This window comes from Solanum dulcamara, chromosome 9, assembly GCF_947179165.1.
Source record: "Solanum dulcamara chromosome 9, daSolDulc1.2, whole genome shotgun sequence".
In the NCBI taxonomy this organism is placed as follows: domain Eukaryota; kingdom Viridiplantae; phylum Streptophyta; class Magnoliopsida; order Solanales; family Solanaceae; genus Solanum; species Solanum dulcamara.
Genome location: NC_077245.1, coordinates 11,982,811 through 12,002,487, shown reverse-complemented (window position 1 = coordinate 12,002,487; position 19,677 = coordinate 11,982,811). Strand labels below are relative to the sequence as shown.

Here is a 19,677-nt window from a genome sequence, read left to right as displayed (position 1 = left end):
AAAAAATCTGGAAAATAGGCAAAAATACTGCTGGCGCTATAGCTGGCGCGACGCGCCAGCACCCAAACTACTGAGGCTAGTTTGCCTGAAATTCTGCAGAGATAGTTTGTGGTAAAATGGTCATAACTTTTGACTCCGAACTCCAAAAATTGCAATCTTGGTGGCGTTGGAAAGAAGACTCGAAGACCCACCCAGTTTGTTATATGCAAAGAGATATGGTCATTGTAAGTTGACCCTTATACGAACTCATTCGGAAACTTAGCCAAGACTAATTCTTTTGACTCGACTTGGTTTTAGGGATCCCTTATGACCCTAAATCACATATAATACCCTTGAATTACTTACGAATATCCTAACTCATGAATGCCTTTTAAAGTCGTCGAGTACGATCCTATACGTACATGAAAAATGCTACGGGTCTTGGCGTAGAAATTTTTGGGGTGTTACAGTCTGGTTGGGTATATAGCGTTTTGATTATTTCCTTAATTGTAATGAACACTTATTTCCTTTTTAAAAGTCAAATAATATGAATTTTTACTAACATTTTAAGATATATATTTTTATCATATTGATATGAAAAAAATTGCAACTTGTAGTATTTTTCGTATAGTTTTTAAATATTCAAATTTTTATTTCAAAATAACGAATTAATGTAATCTAAATTAGTTTTGAAAGTTGGTCAAATTAACTTTCAAAAAATACAACGTGATAATTCAAAAGAAACTAAGGAACTATGATGGAAGGACGAAATTAGGAAGTTCTCCGGCACAAAATATCTATCCAAAATACTACTGAATTTTTCTCTCAAAAAAATTAAGAAACAATTATTGGTGGTGCATAGAAATTAAATTTAATATTGAATATTCTCTCAAAATGATGCTTAAACTCTATTTCTGCCATTCTTGTCTTAATTTTTACCCCTTAGGTCAATATAAAGCAATATTTTTAACTTGAACACACCTTTTAATAAAATAAAATGTTCTTATTCTTAAATAGTAAAAATTATTTTTACTAACTGACATTTAATGAAATAATACCTATATATATAGTTTCTTAGTCACTTAACTACAGGGCGTAAATTTGAAAGAAAACAATTACTGCATGCAATACATTATTGATCATGTGAAAGACCAATAAAAATAAAAAGATAAAATACCTCTTAATATGGACCGAGAGTATTAAATACTAACAAGTTTCCCTATAAATATTTCTCAAGCTTTCTTGAATTATTATCCATTATCAAAGATGGAGATCTTTTGGATTTTCATAGAGTTTGGTGCATGGATACTAGTATTAGCTTTTCTCTCAAAAATATTCAACCCTCCCAAAAGGAAACTACCACCAGGACCAAGGCCATTGCCAATTATTGGCAATTTGAACCTCCTTGGTTCACACCCACATGAGTCTTTGCACCATATTTCACAAAAATATGGAGATTTAATGCTCCTAAAGTTCGGTTCCAAACCTGTTTTAATAGCATCATCTCTAGAAATTTGAAAATACATGATACTATTTTTGCTTCTCGCCCTGCATTAGCAGCTGGTAAGTACACTAGTTTCAACTACTCAGACATGACATGGGCACCTTATGGTTCACACTGGCGTCAAGCTAGAAAAATATACCTAACCGAGCTATTTAATCCCAGGAGGCTTGATTCATTAGAGTATATTCGTATTGAGGAAAGACAAACTTTGATTTCTCGTCTTTTTCCTCACTCAGGAAAACCAATTTTTCTTAAAGACCATTTACCTCGATTTACTCTTCGTACTATAAGTAGGTTGGTTATGAGTGACAAGTATTGTAGTGATCATCATTATCAGTCAAACTCAGATGCTTCAATAGTAACACTTGAAATATTGCAAGGGATGTTGGATGAGTAGTTTCTTCTTGGTGGGGTGATTAATCTTGGGGATTGGATACCCTGGCTTAGTTGGTTCGACTTGCAAGGATATGTAAAGAGAATGAAGGCGTTAGGAAAAAATATGACAGAATTTTATAAATATGTACTTGAAGATCACAAGGCAAAGAGGCAAACTGAGAAAGACTATATTCCAAAGGATATGGTTGATGCTATGTTGCACCTTGATGATGACCCTAATCTTGAAGTTAAGCTTACTACAGATACCATGATGGGATTAATACATCTAAGTTTTTACTTATTTTCTCTATATACAGAATAACATTTTATGATAATAAGATAGATAGACCATTCTCTTAATTTGTTGTTGATACTTGGTATTTTTTGCTATATATCAATGTCAGAATTTGCTAGCTGGTGCAACAGATACATCAGAAGCAACAGTAGAATGGGCATTTCAAGAACTTTTGAGGAGACCAAACATCATCGATAAGGCACACCAAGAACTTGACAAAGCCATTGGAAAAGAACGATGGGTAGAAGAAGATGACTTCCCTCAGCTACCTTATATAGATGTCATAATCAAAGAGACATTTAGACTTCACCCTTTGTGCACATTGCTTCTTCCCCATTACTCTATTGAGGATTATAATGTTTCTGGTTATGATATAGCTAAAGGAACAACTGTTTATGTAAACGCATGGTCTCTAGGAAGAAATCCAAAGTATTGGGATAAGCCAGAAGAGTTCATTCCAGAAAGATTCATAGAAAATAACACCGACATGAAAGGGCAAAATTTCACATTGTTGCCATTTGGTTCCGGAAGGAGGAGGTGCCCGGGATATAGCCTTGGTATGAAGGTTGTTCGAACAACAATGGCTAACTTGTTGCATGGATTTAATTGGAAATTAGCAGGAGATACGAAGCTAGAAGATATAAGCATGGAAGAGATTTATAGATTGACTACACACCCAAATAACCCGATATCTATGATTATGGTGCAAGATAGTCAAATATTACAAAACGTGTTTTGAACGCGTAATCAAAAAGGGAAAAAAACGCATTTTGAACACATAGTCAAAAAGGGAACAAAATGTGTTTTGAACGCGTAGTCAAAAAGGGAACAAAATGTGTTTTGAACGCATAGTCAAAAAGGGAGGTGCAATACGTGAATTTGATGCGTTTCTAGTTTTCTATAAATAGAGGATTTCTTTCCCTCATTTAGATTATCCCACAAAAAAATACAATCCAAAAGAGTAAGAACACAAAGAGAGTTATTGTCACGCCCCGAGAGGGTACCCTAGACGTGACCGACACTGAGGAACCATTTCTACCTCCCAAGCGAACCACATAGCCTGATCACACATTCGTTCATTCATTCAATCAGTGGAAGACTTAAAATAAAGAGAATATTTGGTGGGCAAATCCCAAATCAACAATCTAACTCAAGAAAGAAAGGTCATGGGCCAACAAATCAAACTTCAATCTTTGTCATTAAAATAGTCTGACAAGAATATTTCAAAGAAAGAAAGTACTCACTCGACCCATCACTATCTAGTCTATGAAGCCTCTATCACTACTATCTAATTGATGCCAATGACATGTTCATGGCTACCTCAAATCAAAATGAAAAGGGCTAACTCGACGCAAGAATACATAAGCGGTGTCCTCCGAATATAGGGGAGGACTCACCAATACACTGAATGCGAATAGATCCCCAATGATGCTCCTATTGACGATCTCTTAAACCTGTCTCTACATCATAAAATGATGCAGGTCCAAATGGACGTCAGTACATGGAATGTACGAGTATGTAATATAGCAAAATGAAACATACCTCAAGGTAGAATAATGTTGGTTCAAATATCTCAAATCAAAAGATAAGAGAGACTCAATCAAAGTGTCATAAGTCTAAAGTAAAAATACATTTTAGACAAAGACCAATCATATACCATACAATCCAATCCAATCATGTATAATACAGTTTAATCAAATCATTTACAATTCGATCCCTTCCAATCATGTACAATCCGAACCAATCCAATCTAATCACAATTCACCTAACCCAATCCGATCATATACAATCAACTCAACAATCAAATCCAATCTAATCACATACCATTCTATTCAATCCAATCACAATTCATCCAATCCAATCCAATCATATATCGTCTAATCCAATCCAATCCATATCGTCTAATCCGATCCAATTATACACAATCCAATCACAATTCATCTAACCCAATCCGATCATATGCAATCAACTCAATAATCAACTCAAAGGACTTAACTCAATAAATATGCAAATTAAATTATGCAATGTTTTACAATTCAACTCAATCATCTACAATCACAATCAAACCAATTATATCAAGCACAATCCATTCAATTGGGAGTTTCTCTAACCGATAACTATTATCATATGAGCGAGTGATAGTACAACAAGCTGACGTTGTTGCCACGTCCGTTCATACTTTGCCAAGGTATGAACGAATCAGCCAATCATGGATCCAATCCAACCAAGTCCTATCATGTCAGGACAGTAATTTAGGAAGCATCCGACTTTAACGGTTCAATCCTCTCATCGTTTGGCGACGTATTTTATTGGTTCGAGTATGGACTATACTCTTACCCAATTCGGTGCTCGATACTCCTTCCAAGACTCAATATACTCAATCTATCAAGTGAGTAAAATACTCAAAATACTCATTTAGTCTTATTGGACTCTTTCAAATCAACTCATTTAATCTCATTGGACTCTTTTCAAAACTCAAATCAAATCTGGCCTCATTGGACCTTCTTTCAAATCGACTCATCTCAAATCATCAAACTCTTCTCTTTAAAATTTATACAATCTCAATTCAATCTCAAAAATTGACATTTTAAAGTAAAAATTCTCAACTCATTTATACTCAAAATGCTCATGTTCAAAAATAATTAAAAGACTTCTCAAACTCAACTCATGCTTAAACTCTTTTTAAATCATAGATGAAAATAATCATTCTTTAAACTCAAAAAAATAGTGTATAAATTGTTTATGCAACAATGTTCACAAATTATTTATTTAAAACTCGTTCTCAAAAAATTATTTATTTTCAAAATGTTCATAAGACTCCAATCAAATCAAATTATGCAAATCACATATCACATAATCACATTAGACTCTAATCCACTTCATCACACAACAACATCATCAACATAACCTCTTCATTCACATCATCGTCACATATCATCATTCACATCATCATCAAACATCATCATCACATCATCATCAAATATTATCATTCACATCATTATCAAACATCATCATCACATCATCATCAAACATTTACTCCAAAATCCTTATTTAATTCTATGTTCAATTCATAGAGACAAAAGGACATTCTAACTCTACCAAGGTTTCATTTCTTTTTATGCCCTTCACATTCATAACTATCCCAAAATTTCCATATAACTAAAAATCAATTTCATCAAACTCATGTAAAAGAATACCTTATTTTACTATGAAAAATAATATTGTTTTTATTATACATAAAAACCATCAATCTCATCCTCAAGACAAATTATAACCAAAAAGAAATCTCATCTTGGGTTCATGTAAATGAATACATGAATCCATACTCTCAACAAAGTCAACTCAAGAACATCATTAACACATTTTAGTAATATTCTATAGTTTAGGAAATTTCAAGAAAAATCTTCATAAAAGGTTCAAATCTTTCAGAACTTCTATCCAACACATCTATGGGCATATGGAAGAACTCAATCCATATTTTAGGTTAGCCTTACATACTTGGAAATTGAAGGAAATCAAGACTTGAAGGAATGGCTTAAAATCTAACTCTTCTTCTTCTTCTCTAATTTCTTCTCTCCAAGTCTTCCATGCCTAAAATGAGGAGAAAACCCTCTTTGGTGTGATGAAGAACTGATTTTTTTATCCCAAAATGGCTAGGGTTATATTTGGGATGGGTGGGGAAAAGTTCGAAATGCCCTTCATCAAAGAAAATCTAGAAAACGGGTTAAAACCCCTGTTGTCGCGCACCCAAACTACTGAGGCTAGTGTTACAACCCATATTTTTGTACATTTGGACATTTGGAATAATTGTAACAAGTGAAGGATAATGGTACGTTTTGGTCTTGTTTGATACATAAGTTGGTTATGGAATTTTGGAGATGGAAGTATTGAAAAAAAAAAGAGAATAAGGAAAAATAAATAAATATATATATATATATATATATATATATAAGTTGGAAGTTCACAAAATGTAGTTTATGAAAACATATGGGCCAAGGGATTGGGCTTGGAAAGAAATCAAAATAATAAGAGAGGCCCAACACAAGGAAAAAGGCCCAAGTCTATATATATATATATATATATGTTGATGACTTTGAAGTCATATTTATCCATTAAGTTTCCTTTATCAACAAGAGGATTCAAGAGAGTTCTAGAGAGAAAGGAAGAGAAGAAACTTGAAGCTAGAGGAAGAATGGGTTCGGCCAAAGGAAAAAAAAAAGGTAAGTCTCCGATTTTGCTTCGTGAATTAATTATCTAAGGTGTACCAAGATGTTATGAAGGTATTGGTAACGTAAATGTATGGTTTGTAGCATCCCAAAAACGTTACCAAACAGCCCCAAAGTTTTAGCCGCGCTAGGAGAGCTTCCGAGGCAAGTTTTGGAGAGTTTCGGTAAAGGTAAAGTCTCTCCTTTAAAGTTGGAGTTTATGATGTTGTTATGAGGTGTATTACGTGTCCTAAATCTGGCTGGAAGCAGGGAAAATGTATAAGGAGGCTTGATGTTAGAAACTACTAAATAAAAGTCGTAGTAGCTAAATCGAAGTCGCGTAGTGTGTTGTCGTTGAGGCGCTGCGGGTGCAGCTGGTTGGGTTATATGTTGCAGGCGTTTAAAGTGTTTTAAAAAGGGTGTGGTTGCTGCTGGTTGCAGCCACACGACCCCCCGTTTGGTATGGTTAAAGATTTTACGAAATAAAGGTTAAAAACTCTATTTTGGTATCGTAGTTTATGCTAGTTGTTTGGAGCTTGTGTTGTCTAAAGTTGAGGTGATTTGATTGTATATATACTGCTGGTTGTTGTTGTTGATATGGTTGTTGACATGGTGGCCGAGTTGAAATCTCGGGGATGGTGTATTTATAGGGGAGATGCTGCCGAAATTTCGGCAGATTGGAAATTAATTTGTTTGAAGGATTGAGACAAGTATATGGTGATGAATCTAATGACTATGTCAACTCTCTTGAATGTAGAAAAAGAAGTTGGACATAAGCGTAGCTAGTAAGGCACGACACAGGTATGTAAAGCGAACCTTTCTTTCTTTTGGCATGTCTTTGTCATAGGTATGTAAAGTTAACTGTTCCTTCTTTTGGCATGTCTTTGGCATAAGTATGTAAGGCTTACCCTTCTTTTTCAAGACATGATTCCGATGTTATGATTTCATAAGTGCTTCCATATATTCTTTGTTTTCAAAAGCTAGGTGTCAATGGTCCCAAGGAAATGACTACTTTTCTTATAACCCGTCAATGTTTTCCAAAATGTCTAGTCTCCCAAAACAAAGGTTTACAGTATTACAAGCTTTTATGACAACGACGATGGATATGTTTTACAACGACATTGATGATGTTGAGGATGAGAATATGTCTATGATGGCTATGATAAGAACGGCTTCATGTATGTAATGTTTACTCTTCTTTCTCTTGACATGTTTTGACATAAGTATATAGAGCTACTCTTTCTTTTGGGCATGGTTTTTATGAAACAAGTATATGTCATTTTGTACAATTTCAAGGAAGTCTTATTCGTAGAGCCACTAGGATGGCCAATTTTCTTGAGTTTCCAAAGGATATTTTCTCGTGCTTAGATATGTGTATATGATTCCAAAAGTTTATTTGGATATAATCCATGGAAATTTTCGAAAGGTACTTGACATGACTCTTATCTTGATTTTGAATCATAGCTCATTCCAATTTTTCTACGAGTCTTGAAAATTGGTCCTATGTGGATATGTATACGATTTGGCGTCTTATGAGATTGTGACCTTATTCTACGTTCTCTTAATATTATCTTTCGTTGATAGTCTCATCCTATAATAATTGTTCCTTCAAGGTGAGACAAAGCGACCGTGATTAATTCATAATATAATCGGAGGTTACCGACCTTCCGTCACTCCGATAGATACATGACTTTCGTTGAGCTCTCCTGCATGCTGTCTATATGTATATGTATATGTATATGTGGGATATGGGGAGGTGTATATGTGGCGCTATAGACGCATTCCCACCTGATCAGTTGGAGTAATTTTCATCCTGGACGCGGGATGCCCGGACGCGGGACATATGTGGGCACGCCGACATTGTTCGGTGATATGACTTCTATTTTCTATGAATATGAACAAGAAATGTTTTTTATGATAAGACAAGCATGCATGGCATCTGGCCTAAAAGGGCACTCATATGTACAGGTTACTCTCTTAACTCACTATATGTCTATGATTCTACGATATGGTTGTTCATACCTTATGTTCTTTATTATGCTGATTTTCATGCCTTACATACTCGGTACATTACTCGTACTGACCCCCTTTTCTTTGGGGGCTGCGTTTCGTGCCACGCAGGTACACCCAGACAAGTAGAAGTTACTATAGAAGATATTCCAGCGGGGTTAGCAACTCCACTTGTTCTTGGAGTGTTGCCGAGTCAGAGTATATGCGCTATGATGTTTCATTCGAAGTTAGAGACTTTGCAGACAGAGTTGTGGGTATAGAGTGTCATCTTTGTAAGCGGCGTCACCAACCGATATGTTATTATGTCATATGTCACGAGTTTTATGGGATGATAGATTGGGAAAGCTTAGCTATGTTTTTTTTATTTCTTATTGATGTAAAAGTCTAAGAGATTAAGTATGTACTATGAAGCAGCGGGTTCGCTCGGCTCTGAGCACGGGGTCGGGTGCCCATCACATCCTGTTGAGATCGGGGTGTGACAGCTAGTTTGTCTGAAATTTCTGCAGTGATAGTCTGCGGTAGAATAGTCATAACTTTTGACTTCGAACTCCAAAAAATACAATCCTGGTGGTATTGGAAAGAAGACTCAAAGACCTTTAATTTGATAGGTCATGGCCACCCAGTTCATTATATTCTAGGAGATATGATCATTTGAGTTGACCTTAATACTAACTCATCCGAAAACTTAATCTATTGGAGCTCTTTGGACTCGACTTGGTGTTAGAGATTCCTTATGACACCAAAACACATCTAATACACTTCAAATACTTAGGAATTGATCCTAACTCATATATAAAATTACAAGTCCTTCGGTTCGAGTCTACACACACATGAAGAAATATTCGAGTCTTTGCAAAAAAAAAAATCAGGGGTGTTACAGTTATACACCAAGATAAATATTGTAGTCTTGAGTGTCTTTTTTAGTGAGTTGTTTATTTTACAAGAGAGAAATACTAATTATTGTTTTCTCCTTGTATTTGAGAGTAGTGCACTCTCATATTATCATAGTAAGATCCTTGTACCTTGTGGGAAAGTTTTTCCCCTCTATCTATTTGTGGGGTTTCTACGTAAAATTCTCATTTCTAATTTATTTTTATTATTTATTATCATATCAAGTGCTTCCTTCCCTCAACAGTGGTATCAGATCCCTCAGTTATTCTGTCTATTTTATACGAATATACTATCTGTGAATAGTAAATTTTCATGAATAGTAAAATTTGGTGAAAAGTACTATTTACGTGAATAGTAAATTTTGGTGATGGTACAGTTTGTCACAATTGTTCGCAAAAATATCCAGAAATAATCTAGAAGGATGTGAAGAAAATAACAATATCGAGTACAACAAAATTTGACGTTGAAAAATTCAATGTGACTAATTTCTCATTGTGAAAAATAAAAATAAGAGTGATATTGAAAAAAAACAATTGCTTAGCTGCAATTGAAGGCAGACCCATAGACTTTACTGATGACAGCAAGTGAAACGACATAGACAACAACGCAGTTGTTGATCTACACTTGGCACTAGCTGATCAAATGTTTTCTAGTATGGCTGAAAAATAGAAGACGAAAAAATATGAGATACTCTTACAGGATTGTATGAGGCTAAGTCTTTGCATAATAAAATCTTCTTAAAAGGAAGATTGTATACTCTTCGAATAGTAGAGTCTATGACGGTTACTGAACACATCAATACTTTGAATACTCTGTTTTCACAACTTACAATAATGGGTTGCAAAATAGAGGGGACTGAACGTACGGAGCTTTTACTTTAAAGTCTACCTGACTCACATGATCAACTCATCATCAACCTGACAAATAATACAGATAGTCTAATTTTCAATGAAATTGCAGCCGCTATCTTAGAAAAAGAAAATCAGCGTAAAAATAAAAAAGAAAGACAAGCAAGTTTGCAGCAAGCTATAACTTTGATGATGGTAAGAGGAAGACCAACGGAATGTGGCCCCAGTAGGAGTCACAATCATGGTAGATCTCAATCAAGAAGTAAGAAGAATATCAAGTGTTACAACTGTGGCAAGAAAGGGCACTTCAAGAAAGATTATAGGTTCAAAAAGAAGAGTGAACACCTTGAGTCATCAAATACTCAAAGGAATATTGCAAGTACCTCAGATGATGGCGATATTTTATGTAGTGAAGCAATATCAAATAATGAAGGCATAAAATATTTCACTAATGTCTGGATCATGGACACAGAAGCAACATGGCACATGACTTTCCAGAGAAAATGGTTTTATCAATATAATTCTATATTAGAAGGGTCTGTTTTCATGGGTGTAACGCCTTGAAAACTTTCATGTCAAGACCCGAACCATCCTTCATAGGTGTATAGGCTTGAACCCAATGACTTCTAATTTCATATATGAGTTAGGATCAATTTCTAAGTAATTGAAGTGTGTTGGATGTGTTTAGGGGTCATAAGAGATTTCTAACACCAAGCCAAGTCCAAAGAATTCCCATCGACTAAGTTTTCGGAATAAGTTCTTGTAAGGGTCAATTTCAAACGACCATATCTCCTGGAATATAATGATCTGGGTGGACCACGACCTACCAAATTAAAGGTCTTTGAGTCTTCTTTCCAACGCCACCAAGATTGCAATTTTTGGAGTTTGGAGTCAAAAGTTATGACCATTTTATTACATACTAGTACTGTAGGGATTTCAGGCCTGGGCGACCACTGCAGGATTTTTAGACCTGGCGCTCCAGTGGCGCGACGCGCCACTATAGCACCAGAAAACAGCCTCAGTAGTTTGGTCTATGGCGCGATGCGCCACTATTAGGTTGCAGGGTTTTTAAACCTATTTTTGCTTGGCGCTGCAGTGGCGCGATGCGCCACTATAGCGCCAGCAGGGTCTTAGCCCATTTTCCATATTTTTTAGGGGCATTTCGGCCTTTCCTTGTGTGTTACCCAAAGTGAGGTCGTTTTGAGAGGAAAATTCACCTAGTAAGAGACTCCTAAGCCTCCTTTCCTCATTTACTCTCACTCACACTCTAAGAACAAAAGCCCTAACCTCCCAAGTACTCTCAAGCCTTCTTCCTCCATCTCCAATAAGATCAAGCCTCCATTCATTTTCAAGTTTTTCATTAAAGAGTTGATTCCTCAAGGTATGTGAGCTTCCATTCATGGGTCCTTCTACCCATGGAGTCCAAAAGTTTCTTTCAAAATTTATATTGAAATTTTAAGGGTGAATCTTCATGGGTTTTTATTAAGTGATTTTAAATGCATAGATTATGGCGTAATTTGAGTTTATTTACCTATATTGATGTATTTTGACTCTCAATTGCATGAATTGAATGATTTACTAATGTGCCTCTATGAAGGCTTGAAGGAGGGTTTTAAATATGAATGGTGGATTATTTTGAGATATTTTAAATTGATGTATTTCATCATTCTCTTGCTTGCAATAATTCTTCAAAATACATTTAAAGGTTTAATGAAGAAATTCCACCTAGTTTTCCTCATGATTAAAGTAAAGTGAAATGGAGTTGAATTGGAAGTTTATGAAGCAAATGCCCATGATTAAGGGAGTCTTGAGAAATGATTGAATGATAATGAAAGGGCTTTTAGCGAAAGAAGGGATTCAACGTGAAGGGATAATTCTCACATAGTTGAATCAAATGGTATGTTTAATGAGCTATTCCACCGGAAATAATTTGATGTCTAAAGTTATACAATGCTTATGTTATTATGATATATATATATATATATATATATATATATATATATATATATATAAATGTTATTCCGTGGGATTTGACCTAGCATCGAATGTAGCATGTAGATGGGGACTCGACCTAAGGGGTCCTTAAGTAAAGTCTCATGTTGCATTAACTATGTGCCACCATAGGAGCCCTTGTCGGCTAGGCCCTTGTAGCCACCAAATGTTAAATAAATAAATGTAAATTGAATGGAGTTCTACCCGGCAAGTAGACTCTCCGTGCCAATATAGGGGGTTATGTTGGATTCCATGTAATAGCTCGCATGGTCTTAAATGTCGGTTATGGTCACTTCCCCACAAAAAAAAAATATTTTAAGGTTTCCTATGATGATGTTCAATGCATGCATTCACTCATGCATATTGATTTCTCATGTCCCTCTTATGTTCTTCATTTCATAGTATACTCATATACTTAGTACATTCAAAGTACTAACGCATACTTTTGCCTACATGATATCACCATGTAGGAACCGACGCCGCTCCTCGATCTCCTCCACGTGGCTAACTCGTATTAGTTGAAGATTTGCTAGTGGTGAGTTCCCATGTTTCGGGAACAACATCCCTTTTATTCTAAGCTTTGGTTATGTAGAATAGTAAGACTTTATTTAAAGCATTTCGTGACACTTATATTGAGGGTGAGCTAGGGACATGTCTTAGCCCCCGCCAAGTCTATTAGTAGAGGTATGTTTGGACATAAATGGATAAATATTTTTATTTCTGCTTATTATTATTTATCATTACTAATGAAATGCTTAATGAATGCTAGGAGGCTCGAGTGAGGTACCTTCGAGTGTCTCATTCGTCGTGTCGCATCTAGGCCCTAGGCTCGGGTCATGACAATAGGAGACAATCATGCTTTGGTACGCACCATCCAAGAGGTACGACATGTAAAAGACTTGAGGAAAAATCTATTGTCTTTGGGACAATTAGATGATAATGGATGTTCATATAAGACTCATAGTGGAGTCATGAAAATATTAAAATGAGCGTTTGTAGTAATAAAAGCAGAAAAACTTGTTGCAAATCTATATGTGCTTAAAGGTGAAACACACCAAGAAGGAGAAGCATCAACCACATCAGCAAGTTCATTTGAAGAATCAACGATGATGTGGCATCGTAAACTTGCCCATATGTCGGAATGAGGTTTGAAGATTCTTATTGAGCAAAACCTTCTTCCAAGGCTCAAAAAGATTTTGCTACCCTTTTATGAGCATTGTGTTACCGGTAAGCAACATAGACTAAAGTTTAGCAGTTCCTCTATTAAAAGCAAGGAAATATTAGATCTGGTCCACTTTAATATCTGACAAGCACCGGTGGAGTCCCTAGGAGGAGAAAAATATTTCATGTCATTTATAGACAATTACTCTAGAAGAAGTTGGGTGTCATCAATATGAATTTTCTGAATATCCATACTGCCTTCTTTCACTTTCTCACGAACAAAGTGATAATGAACTCATATGTGCTTTGTCCTTGAATGAAATGCTGGATTCTTTGCAAGATGCAAAGCGTTCTGACTGTCACAAAACAAAGCAACCTTCTCTTGTTTGTGCCCAAGCTCCTCCAGTAACATCTGCATCCATATTGCCTCTTTGCTAGCTTGTGTAGCTGCTACATATTCTGTTTCCATCATAGATATAGCCACGATAGATTACAGTTTTGAAACCCAGCTTACAACTCCTCCAGCAAGAGTAAACACATAACCTGTGGTGGACTTACTTTTATCAAGGTCACTTGCATAATCTGAATCAACATAACCTTTAACAGTAAAGTCTGATCCTCCATAACACATTGCAACATTTGAAGTACCCTTGATGTATCTCAGGATCCTCTTAACAGTATTCCAATGCTCTCTAGCAGGATTAGCCATGTATCGACTGATCACTCCCACTGCTTGTGCAATGTCAAGTCTTGTACATACCATAGCAAACATTAGACTTTTCACTGCTGATGCATACGGTACTCGAAACATTTCCATCCTCTCTGCTTTATTGCTAGGACTCATACTTGAGGATAATTTGAAATTAATAGAAAGTGGGGTAGAAATTGACTTACGATCTTGCATCTTGAAGCGTCTCAAGATTTTCTTGAAGTAGTTCTTTTGAGAAAGCCAAATCTTTCTATTATTTCTGTCTCGGTGAATTTACATCCCTAGAATCTTATTTGCTGGTCCTAAGTCCTTCATTTCAAACTCCCTAGCCAACTATGCCTTTAAATTTATAAGACAATCTTTGTTGGGGCCTACTACCAACATGTCATCAACATACAATAGCAAAATAACAAAATCATCATCACCAAATCTCTTGTAATAAACACAAGGATCTGAACTATGTTTATTGTATCCAAGGCTTATAATGAAGGAATCAAATCTCTTAAACCAACATCTCGGCACCTGTTTGAGACCATATAGAGATTTGTTCAACTTGTAAACCATGTTCTCTTTTTCCTGTTCTTCAAAAACTTCTGGTTGGAGCATATAAATTTCTTCTTCAAGCTCTCCATAAAGAAATGCAGTTTTGACATCTAACTGCTCTAAGTACAAGTCAAATATAGCACACATTGTCAGGACCACTCGAATTGTTGTGAGTCGAACCACCGGAGAAAATATCTTATTGAAGTCTATACCTTCTTTCTGAGCGAATCCTTTCACCACCAATCTTGCATGATACTTCTCCACTTGATCATTACCATTGCGTTTGATCTTGTAGACCCATTTGTTTCCAATGGCCTTCCTTCCTTGTGGTAATTGAACAAGATCTCATGTTTTATTTTTATGAAGAGCTTCAATTTCTTCTTGCATTGTTGCCATCCATAGAGATAATTCTTGGCCTTTCATAGCCTCGTGAAAAGTTGAAGGCTCTCCATTCTCTGTTAATAGACAGTATGCAATATTACTCTCCATAGAATAATCTGAGTGCCAAGCTGGTTCTTTTCTCTCTCTAGTTGATCATCGAACTTCTGGAGTTTTGATCTCAGCTTGATCTTGTTCTTTGTGCTCTGGTGCTGCTTCAGAAGAAACTAGAACTTCTTTTGTTTCTTCAGCTTCAACTGTAGTAGTCTCTAATTTTTCTTTTGAAGTGCTACCTTCTTTTGCTTGTATCTTATTTTCAACAAATACAATATTCCTGTTGATTACCACCTTGCGGGTTGTGGGATCCCACAAGCGATACCCCTTGACTCCATCAGCATACCCTAAGAAAATGCATTCCCTGGATTTCATATCCAACTTTGGTTTTTCTTTAGTGTTGTACATAACATAAGCAGAACTTCCGAATATATGTAAGCGAGAATAATCAGCTGGTTTTCCTGTCTATATCTTCATTGGCGTTTTCAAATCAATTCCGATTGATGGTGACCGATTGATCACATAACAGGCGGTTTTGACTGCTTCTGCCCAGAATGGTTTTTCCAACCTTGCAGTTGCCAACATAGCTCTTATCTATTCCAACAAGGTTTTGCTCATCCGCTCTGCTACTCTATTTATTTGTGGAGTATATGTCACCATGAACTGCCGTTTAATACCTTCTTATTTATAGAAGTTATTAAATTCATCACCAGTGTATTCTCCTCCATTATGTACCCTCAAACACTTGATCTTTTTCTCAGATTCAAGTTCCACTCACGCTTTGAATTCTTTGAAAACTAAAAAAACATCTGCCTTTCTCTTGATTGGATACACCCAACTTCTCCAGGAGTAATTATCGATGAATGACACAAAATATTTCGCTCCTCCTAAGGACTTCACCGGTGCTTTCCAGACATCAGAGTGGACCAGATCTAGTATTTCCTTACTTTTAGCAGGCAAACTACTGAACTTTAGTCTATTTTGCTTACTGGTAACACAATGCTCACAAAAAGGTAGTGTAACCTTTTTGAGTGCTGAAAGAAGTTTTTGCTCAACAAGAATCTTCAAACCTCATTCCGATATATGGCTAAGTTTACGATGCCATATCATCGTTGATTCTTCAAATAAACTTGCTGACGCGGTTGATGCTTCTCCTTTTTGGTGTGTTTAAGCACATATAGGTTTGCAGCAAATTTTTCCACTTTCATCACTACAAGCGCTCCTTTGGATATTTTCATGACTCCACCATGAGTCTTATTGAACATCTATTATCATCTAGTTGTTCTAAAGACAATAGATTCTTCTTTAAGTCTTTTACATATCGTACTTTCGGAATAATACGTACCGTGCCATCATACATCTTTATTTTGATGGAACCAATATCAATAACATCCAAAGCTTGATCGTTTCCCATGAACATAGACCCTCCTGAGATAGGATTATATTGATGGAACCATTCTCTCCTAGAAGTCATGTGCCATGTTGCTCTTGTGTCCATGATCCAAACATCTTCGAGGTACATGCAACATTCCATTGAGCATTTGATGGCTCAAGGTGTTCACTCTTCTTCTTGAACCGACAATCTTTCTTGAAGTGCCCTTTCTTGCCACAGTTGTAGCACTTGATATTTTTCTTACTTTTTGATTGAGATCTGTCATGATTGTGACTCCCATTGGGGCCACGTTCCATTGGTCTTACTCTTACTATCATCAAAGCTTCAGCTTGCTGTGAACTTCTATCCTCTTTGTTTTTGTGCTGATTTTCTTCTTCCAAGACAGCAGCTGCAATTTCATTGAAAACTAGATTGTCTGTATTGTTCGTTAGGTTGATGATGAGTTGATCATATGAATCAGACAGACTTTGAAATAAAAGCTCCACACGTCCAGTCCTCTCTATTTTGCAACCCATTATTGTAAATTGAGAAAACAGAGTATTCAAAGTATTGATGTGTTCAGTAACTGACATGAACTCTGCCATTCGAAGAGTATATAATCTTCTTTTTAAGAAGATTTTATTATGCAAAGACTTGGCCTCATACAACCCCGTAAAAGTATCCCATATTTCCTTCGTCGTCCGCTTTTCCACCACACTAGACAATACTTGATCAGCTAGTGCCAAGTGTAGATCAGCAACTGTGTTGCTATCTATGTCATTCCACTTGTTGTCATCAGTAAAATCTATGGGCTTGCCTTCAATTGAAGCTAAGCAATTGTTCTTTCTCAATATCGCTTTTATTTTTATTTTCCACAATGAGAAATTAGTCCCATTGAATTTTTTAACTTCAAACTTTGTTGTACTCGATATTGTTATTTGCTTCACACCCTTCTAGATTGTTTCTGAATATTTTTGCCAATAATCATGACAAACTGTACCGTCACCAAAATTACTATTCACGTGAATAGTACTTTTCACCGAATTTTACTATTCACGAAAATTTATTATTCACAAATAGTATATTCGTATAAAATAGAAAGAATAATTGAGGACTCTGATACCACTGTTGGAAGGAGGAAGTACCACAACTAAAGTTTGATATGATGAAAATAATAAAAATTGGACACGAGAATTTTATGTGGAAACCCCTCTAACTGATAAAGGGGAAAAACCACGGGATAGAAAGATCTCACTATTAAAATATGGAGTACACTGCTATCAAATACAAGGAGAAAAACAATAATTAACACTTCTATCTTGTAAAAGGAACAACTACTAAAGAGGATACTCAAGACTATAAAATTTATCTTGGTGTATAACTCTCTTTGTATTCTTACTCTCTTTTTCTGGGATGATTCAAATGAGGGCAAGTGGACCTCTATTTATAGGAGGATGAAAAACGCGTAAAATATATTTATGCGTTTTCTTGTTTTAACTAAAACGTGTAAAAGGGTGCTGTCAAAAGGTGTTGCCCACCTAACGCGTTTTCAAAAGGTGCTGCCCACCTAATTTTTACTTTTCCTACCTTTTCTGTCTTTTTTTTGCAACTGGTTATGACATACCGAAAGGGAAAACTATTTATGTAAATGCATGGTCCTTAGGAAGAAATTCAAAGTATTGGGATAGGCCAGAAGAGTTCATTCTAGAAAGATTCATAGAAAATAACATAGACATTAAAGGGCAAAGTTTCACATTATTGCCATTTGGTTCCGGAAGGAAGAGGTGTCCGGGGTATAACCTTGGTATGAAGGTTGCACAAACTACAATGGCTAACTTGTTGCATGGATTTAATTGGAAATTAGCAGGAGATATGAAGCCAGAAGATATAAGCATGGAAGAAATTTATGGATTGACTACACACCCAAATAAGCCTATATCTGTGATTATGGAACCAAGACTTCCTCTCCATCTTTATTAGGATTAGTACTTTGTTGTGGTCTTATCAATTTAAGTCGTATGCTAACATTAAGTTAAAATAAAATAGTTCTTTTTGATTAAGCAACACTACACTTTTTGCTTCATTCTATAGAAATCTAGTGCAGGTATAATAATCCCTTTTAATTACCCACAAGTCATGTCCCATTTAATTAGTCTTATTTTTATTTTTTTATTTTACTTTTCCTCTTGTAATATTATGTTTAATTTCTAAAGTGATTAAGTTAGAGGTGCAAAAGAATAAAGACAAGTTGTTTTTATTTTCAAAATGAAAAAATGATATATAAAAATTGGAGTTGTGTTTGACTATTAAATAACTTAGATATATTTTTGAATTTTTATGAGTAAATTGAAGTTAAAAAAGTGAAAATAATTTTTTATATATATTTTTAGAATTTCTAAAAAAATTTGAAAAGGTAAAAAAGTAATTATGACCAAAAGTATTTTTCGCTCAACTCTTATAAAAAAATATGAATTATTTTCATGGCCAAGAAGGTACATACAATTCCTGTTAGGGTCGGAAATAGTTAGGTGTCATGCAGAAACTAGCAAAGCAAACCTTGAATGACCATGAGTAAGAAGACAAATGAGAAATATTACATAAGAGACATAAACATTTAACGTGATTTGGTCAACTGACCTACGTCCACAAGAGGAGATGAAAAATCCACTATAAATATGAGAGTATAAATAATCGAGAGAAATAACCTCACACAATTCACTCGGAATAAAAAGACGTTCACACAAGTGCTAACGTAACACTTGTGTCTCACCATTTCTCCCCCTACACAAAACTCTCAAAGCCCCTTAGGACTATATTGTGAATGTTACTAAGTTAGAAGGAATAAGCATCTATTTATAGAATCATAAACTTTTTCCTATAAGAAAAAGGACTATCCAAATATGGAGACATTGTGTTTTCCTTTTAGAAAAAGGAAAACCTAATTATACTAGGAAAATTAGGGCAAACACCCAACAATTCTCCCCCTTGGCCTGAATTTCTGATAAAATAAATTTTCTCCACCTTCTTCACATAATCTTCAACAGGTTGCATCTCCATCTTCAAAATCTCCTCTGCAAAATCTATGTCTTGGCACATAGAACTTCTCTGAAAAATTTCTCCAAGAAAAATCTTTATTACTGTCCAAAAAGTTGCAGCTAGAACTGAACCCGCCAAGGTGAACACCCATTTTTAACTTGCTCTGATACCACTTGTTTTACCTCTCCCTCGATCTTCTGTAAAGAGAACGTCTGAATGTGAGGATGTGCCTTGAGATCTTCTTTTGATTTTTTCATTCAACACACCACTTTTTGCATATTCTATAGTAACCTTACCATCGGAAACAGAATTTGTTAAAGAAATT

General features: G+C 35.5%; 1 pseudogene; it reads left to right on the top strand.

Moving 5' to 3' along the window:
• Nucleotides 1-1,245: 1,245 nt before the first annotated feature.
• Nucleotides 1,246-18,352, top strand: LOC129903276 (trimethyltridecatetraene synthase-like; annotated as a pseudogene).
• Nucleotides 18,353-19,677: the final 1,325 nt, after the last annotated feature.